Raw genomic sequence first — 7,153 nt, forward strand, 5'->3', positions numbered from 1 at the left:
GTGTTGAGTTACGGTAGTCATTTCTTGGAGAATAAAAATAAATCCATGTCGGGCTCCAAAGATATTTAGTGTTCAAGTCAGACACTGATGCGAAAAGATAGACACTTATTCTGTCTCCAAACTAAGAGATGTCCCATTGAATCAAACTAGGAACAACAATAACTCACCTTTACGTAGAACTGATAATGTGCCAGATGTCGCTTTAGGCAGATTACGTGAGTTATTTCATTTAATCCTCACAGCAACTCTGAGTTCTTGATTTTACAGACAAGAAAACTGAAGCTCAGATAAACTGCTGACCCAGGCAACAGCTAGCTAGCAAAGGTAGACTCAGAGTGGAACCTTCGACAGACTCATTCTGGTTGCTGGGCTCTTCCCATCCCACGGTGGCCCACGTCTGTACCCCTCAGGGTAGCAGGAAAGGCTCCGAGGTGAGCAGTCCTCTCCCCTAGTACCTGCTAAGGGACAGCTGAACCCAGAGCTCACTGCTCTGTACAACAAAGCCATTTATTCACCACCAGCCCTTTTCTGTGAATTCATGTTTCGACTTACACCAAATGTGTAAGTAACAACTTACATGTTTAAATTCAGTTTAACAAACATTGAACCCCTAAATGTAGCTAGCTCCTCACAAACCACCTATAAAGCTGAATTCCAATACTACTACATCATGCCTTTTGCCACCCCAATATGGCAATGACTTCATTGTAATCATGTATAGGTGGGCCATGGAAGAATGTTCTACATGCTAGCTTACAGTCCCAATTTTAGAAGCCAACCTGTTTTAAAGGTGAATACTGCTAGTCCTTCAGTGTTCAAACAGGGTTGTAATGATCTTGTCAGTACTTCCAATCCTGTTCTCAGATTTCTCCTTCCAATCTGAACAATACAAATTTTTTACTCATGGAATAGCCTATATCTTCTTGATCAATAGTTTCCATTCTTGGAGCTTTTCTAACATGTTCATTTTAGGTATGTTTACAAGGAGGACAACAGCTATTTTTATATCTACAGGGTCCAGCAGAAGTAATGCCTGCGTGAGTAGGGTAATAATGTGGGTGTAATAATTTAGTTTTAATTTAAACATTTCACCTAAAATGTGTGCTTGAGTGCAATATAGTTATGTTACAGAATTACGTGCTTATGAAAGATTCTGTCATAAAAAGGGGGTGTTATTTGTGCCAGACCCTGTATTCCAAAAAGCCAGTCATTACTGGTGCATTCAACACACAGCAGCCATTGGTCACCTAGTCCAAACACTTGGTGTATATCAGTAGCCAAAGACAACTTGCACCCCTTAAGGAGCTTAGTACCAGTATTTGATTACTGAAGCAGATGTTGCTAGTGAGGTAATTTCTGGGGATCTCCAAAGAAGTGAAAACACATCCTGACTCACCTTTTCCGTATCAGTTGGGTTAATGTAAATAGCCATGAATAACATAGCATTAAATGCACGCCTTCTTGATGCTTTTTATCACCTAGCCCTTCAAACAGCTCACTTCTGAAAGCCCACAGGTCCAAAATGATATCCTAAAGATGATCTCATGTGGCCATTGATAGGAGACTAGACAAAGAGCCCAGAAAGGTCAGTGCCCCTACTAGAGAGGATGGGCCTAGGGTTGACAGGGTTGCAGCTACAGTGGACCTATTCCCAGAACATGTTGACCTAGATCAGTGCTACTCAACTGGGGACAACTTGCCCCCAGGGGACATGGTAATGTCTGGGAGTTGTTTTAGCCTGTCACATCTGTGGGGGTGCATCTAGTGGGTAGAGGCCGGGGTGCTGCTGAACATCCTGCAATGCAGACAGCCCCACAGCAAAGACTTGCCTGGCCCAAGATATCAACAGTGGTGAGGTTGGCACGCCCCTCTCTGGACACAGCTGCCGGCAGACCAGTATAGTTTAGTAGCTGCCTCTGCAGCAGGAGGACAGATTGTGCCGTGCCATTTGGAGCTTATCCAAAATATTAGGTCAAGAGGTGACTTGAATTTTGTATGAAATACACTAGGCAATGTCTTTTCAGTGCATGCATACATACATACATACATATCTCACCTATAATTCCATGCTTCTCCCTCCAAGTTCTGATCTTCTGAGTATTTCCCAGTTTAGCCTTGGCAGCATGCTGAGCTTTACAGTGACTGCAGCAGACTGTTCTTCCAGGGATTTTTTAGTCCCCCAATCTCGTGCAAGAACTCAGCGCCCCCTCCCATCATTTCTTCTGTATCCATGAGCACAGCTAATCCTACATCCTAAAGTCTCCCTCAGTAGATTTCCAGGTTGTATATTTTGTTCTCAAATACATTAACCAGTATTTCCCTATTTATTGATATTTTGAGCTCTAATCCCCCCCACCTGGTATCATGGAATGTGTCCTTGTATTTCATTACCCATGAACTTTCTGACGCCATGTCATGGAAATATCTTTGAATGAACTCATTAACATATGAATGGGATAACATGTGTATGTCAGTTACACAGCTCCATAAAGGTCTCCATGTGAGGAGAGAGATACAGGGTCTGGCAGAAGTAATGCCATGAGTGTGGTTGGTAGGGTACATGAAAATGGACAGCAATTTGAACATTTTACCTACAATATCATGTGTGCTTGAGTGTGATATTGTTATGTTACAGAGTTACACACTTATGATTTTGTAATAAAATATTTGGTATAGATTACCAGCTCATAAACACGGGTGTTGTTTGTGCTGGCCCCTGTATATGCCCATATGTGTATACATACACATGTACACACTCGGGCTTCTATAAACTCATTATAAATTTTACCTAGCTTTTAGATGAGCTTGGGCACATTCAGGGTGGTATGGCCGGAGACTTACCTAGCTTATAAAAGGAAAATGTTTAGCTTAGCATGTAGTCTTAGATAGCAAAGCAACTTTACCAATTCCACTATTAGCACAGTAACACAATTTTGGCATAATGCACACTTAGATAAAACCGTAAAAATATAGTTATAAAGGCCCACCTTTCTCAGGCTTAACCTTACAATTTTTTAAATTTAAAAATTCAAAAGCCAAGGCAAACACCCAAGTTCACCTCAATCATGCATTTGTTCACACCGAAAATATTATCTGCACATGTGCAAGGTACTTGGCTAGGCAATGCGGATAAAAAGATGACACAATCTCTTCCCTCAAGAAGCCCGCAGTCTCCCAAATGAAAGCATGAGGAAAGAGCAACACAGTGCAGTAAACGCTAACAATGGTCACCTGTGCTACTCCAAGATGCGCATGAGCAACTACAGCGGCACCTCGGTAGTCATCGTTCATTAATTATGACGAGTGATGAGCAAGTAATGCTTGATGAAGCATAATTTTCTCTCAGCATAGTGTTGTGAGTCATACAAGTTCTAGCAAGTGTGAGGAGTAGCAAGCGAGCACTGAGAGCTGAAACACTTTTTTCTCGTGAAAATGCTGTGAGTACCAGGTTTGACGAGTTCTGAAGCCAACAAATACTGAAGTACTATTGCTCAAGGAGAAGTTGGGATGAGGGGAGGTGTTACAAAGGGGGGGAGTGTAAACCCACTTTCTATTCCTCCACTGAAAGTCGTATCACCTATGAGTGCACTGTCCTTATATAAGAAGACTACTTCAGCCCTGTCCAGGTAGCTAGCTCAGTTAGAGTGTCAGCCCAATATGCCAAGGTTGTGGGTTAGATCCTTGGTCAGACCACATACAACAATCAACCAATGAATGCATCAGTAAGTCGAACAACAAATGATTATGTTTCTCTTTCTCTCTCTCTCTCAATCCCTGTCTCTAAAAATCAGAAAGTAAATTTTTTAAAAACTGTACTTGTGACCCAACTTAACAGCCGGAGCCCTGTCTGGTTTTCCTCTCTCATGATAATCTGCTGGGAGATGGCACATACTTCAGAACTGACTGGTTAGGATTGGAGGTTCGGGCTTTGGCCAAGGTGAGATGGAAGGAAGGTAAGAAGTGAATCTGCAGGTGTGTTTTTCTTCAAGATTTTACTTTTTTTACAGGGAAGGGAAGGGAGGGAGAGAAACATTAATGTGTGGTTGCCTCTCATGTGCCCCATATTGGGGACCTGGCCCACAACCCAGGCATGTGCCCTGACTGGGAATCAAACCAGTGACCCTTTGGTTTACAGGCCATGCTCAATCCACTGAGCTACACCAGCCAGGGCAGCTGTGGTTTTGTTACCTTCAAATTCTGTTCATTTTTTTTGTAGCTCAGTTGGGACACCAGAAAGGAGCTCTTACCTTTTATGACAGCATGGAAGGACCAGGAGATTATTATGCTAAATGAAATAAGCCAGTCAGTAAAAAACAAATACTATATGATCTTACTTATATGTACAATCTAATGAACAAAATAAGTTGACAAACAAAACAGAGGCATGGATACATGAAACAGACTGACAGCTGTGAAAGGAGACGGGGAGAGGAAGACTGGATGAAAGGGGACAGGATTAGCCAAAAAACATACATACATAACCCACAGACAACAGTGTGGTGATGACCAGAGGGAAGGGGGCGAGGGCTGGGTGGAAGGGGAAAAATGGGGACTACTGTAATAGTGTAAGCAATAAAAACAAAGTTTTGCCCTGACTGGTGTGGCTCAGTGGATTGAGTGCCAGCCTGTGAACCAAAGAGTCACCAGTTCGATTCCCAGTCAGGTCACATGCCTGAGTTGCAGGCCAGGTCCCCAGTAGAGGTGCGTGAGAGGCAACCACATGCTGATGTTTCTCTCCTTTCCTTCCTCTCTAAAAATAATAAAAATCTTTTTAAAAAGGGCAAATAAGCCCTGGCTGGCATAGCTCAGTGGATTGAGCGTGGGCTGCGAACCAAAGCATCACAGGTTCGACTCCCAGCCAGGTCACATGCCTAGGTTGCAGGCCATGGCCCCCAGCAACCGTGCATTGATGTTTCTCTCTCTCTCTTTCTCCCTCCCTTCCCTCTCTAAAAATAAATAAATAAATCTTTTTTAAAAAAGAGTCAAATGGCTTCAAAAAAGGGGGGCAAATAATAAATTCTTTTAAAAATAAAATAAAGTTTAAAAAAAGAAAGATGAGATTTTGCTAGTTTTCTATTAAAGGGTATATGCTGCACAGTAATCCAAAGGCCACAAGATGGCGACTGGCGCGCTGAAATCCCTCAACACTTGCCAAGTACGGAGGCCCCTTTCAGGCTAAACTGAAAGAGCAACTAACTTGCAAGCATATTTTGTGTTGTTGTTGTTTTTAGCCAATCTAATTTAGAAAAAAATTAAAATTACTAAAAATTTCAGAGCAATTCAAAACTAAGTACAACTCATGTAGACATCTTAATTTCTACCGAGAGAAAGTAGATCATACCATAGAGAACACAGGTAGCAAACGGAACACGCACACAGTGTATTTGAGTGACCACGAGAAAGGATCCAGAGTCGCACGGGCACACACGACACAATGCAAAACACACTAACGTGAACTCTTTTCTAAAGAAACCAGTGATAAAGACACCACCCTTGAAGACTGCCCATTGAAGAAATACCTGAGCAAAAACTAAGAACTTGGTAATAAATGCCTGAAGTAAAACTGGAATATGTCAGCATGGACTAATCCACACCTGACCCACCTTAGGAAGTTCCACGCCAGACATGCGGCAGAGCTGGTACTGGGTGAAAGTCCGCTGTTCTTTGAAGAAGAGGGACAATACACTAAATCGCTAGAACCTATCAGGTATGTTCCATAGTTTGCTTCTTCTCATCCTCTGAAAGTCCTATATTGGAAAATAAAGCCTCTAGTTCTTATTATTAAAAAAAATTATTGGTAGATAACAAATTTTGAATTAAGACTCTGATGTCCAAAATTACTTGAATAAGTAACTAAACTAAAAACAGAAGGAGCACTTTTAAAAAGTTCGATCTCAGCAGCATTCAAAGAAAGGCAATTAATGAATGTCATTTTCACCTATGGAAATAGCAAAGGTGTTTTTAAAAGAATAGGATAACATTTGGTGAAGTTCAAGAAAACTGCTGCTAAGTGAATGTGCACAGCTGTTCTGGAGCGTTATGTGAAATATGTACTGAAAGCCTTCGATGATACTATTCTGACCTACACATCACTTCTCTACAGTTTTCCTAAGGAAATAATTTATGGGTTAAATGTTTTAGCCACTTAGGATATTTACAACATTGCTTAAAAGAGCAAGGGAAGTTCTAGAAAAAGCTTCAGTGCACAGCAACAAATGGATGAATGGGTAAGTTACAATCTACACACTAGGATGCAGTAGGTCTCTTACCTGAATTTCACTCACCACATTCACGCAACTCCCCAGAGCCCGTCCCTTCATCCCTTGTCAGACAGCACAGGGACCCCAGCGGCCAGTAGGTAGACAGGCAAATGCTGAGCTGAAGCGCCAGGTGGGGCTCAGGATGGTGGCAAGTACTTCATGGGGAGACAGGACTGATGCCAGCAGGCTCCCAGCACACTGCACAGGCCGGATTTCAGGAGTCACCTCACACGCCTCCACAGCAGCTGCCTGTGCCTTATGACTGACTGCTGCAAATGCTTGTTCACGGGAGCTGTGACTCCCACAAAGTGTGATAAGTGTGACTCCTACACTTATCTGATTTCCTTTAAAAGCGTGCCAGCTAACTTGCAGAGCCATGCGTGACCACCGATGTGGAACCCACACTAAAGACTGTGTCCTTCCTGGGAACACCTTTCAGACACACTCTTCTACACAGCCTGGCCTGTCTCTTCTGACCTTGATGGACTTCCTGTCCCATCAAGGAAGAAACTCTCTTGGCTGCAGACTCATGGGAATACCTCCCTTTGGGTGACACTGTGATACTGGGTACAGCCTCCCTAGGTGTCACTGGGTGTGCCCTCCCTTGCTATATCCTAAAAAGTTATACACTGTACTGGTCAAGAGTATCCTGGCCCCACACAGCCTTGTTCTGAATCCCAGCACCACCCACTAGTGGTGGGACCTTGGAAGGTGCCTTAACCTCTCTGTGCTTCAGTACCCTGCATGACCTGACCCTATGAGAGGGCCACACAAGCTCCCTTATAGTGTCGATGGAAGAAATAAATGAGCTAATACATATCAAGTGCTTAGGATAGTGCCTACAGGGCACATGGCACGTGCTCCAAAAGCATAAGCTGCTGTCATTACTATTG

This window comes from Phyllostomus discolor, chromosome X, assembly GCF_004126475.2.
Source record: "Phyllostomus discolor isolate MPI-MPIP mPhyDis1 chromosome X, mPhyDis1.pri.v3, whole genome shotgun sequence".
Lineage (NCBI taxonomy): Eukaryota > Metazoa > Chordata > Mammalia > Chiroptera > Phyllostomidae > Phyllostomus > Phyllostomus discolor.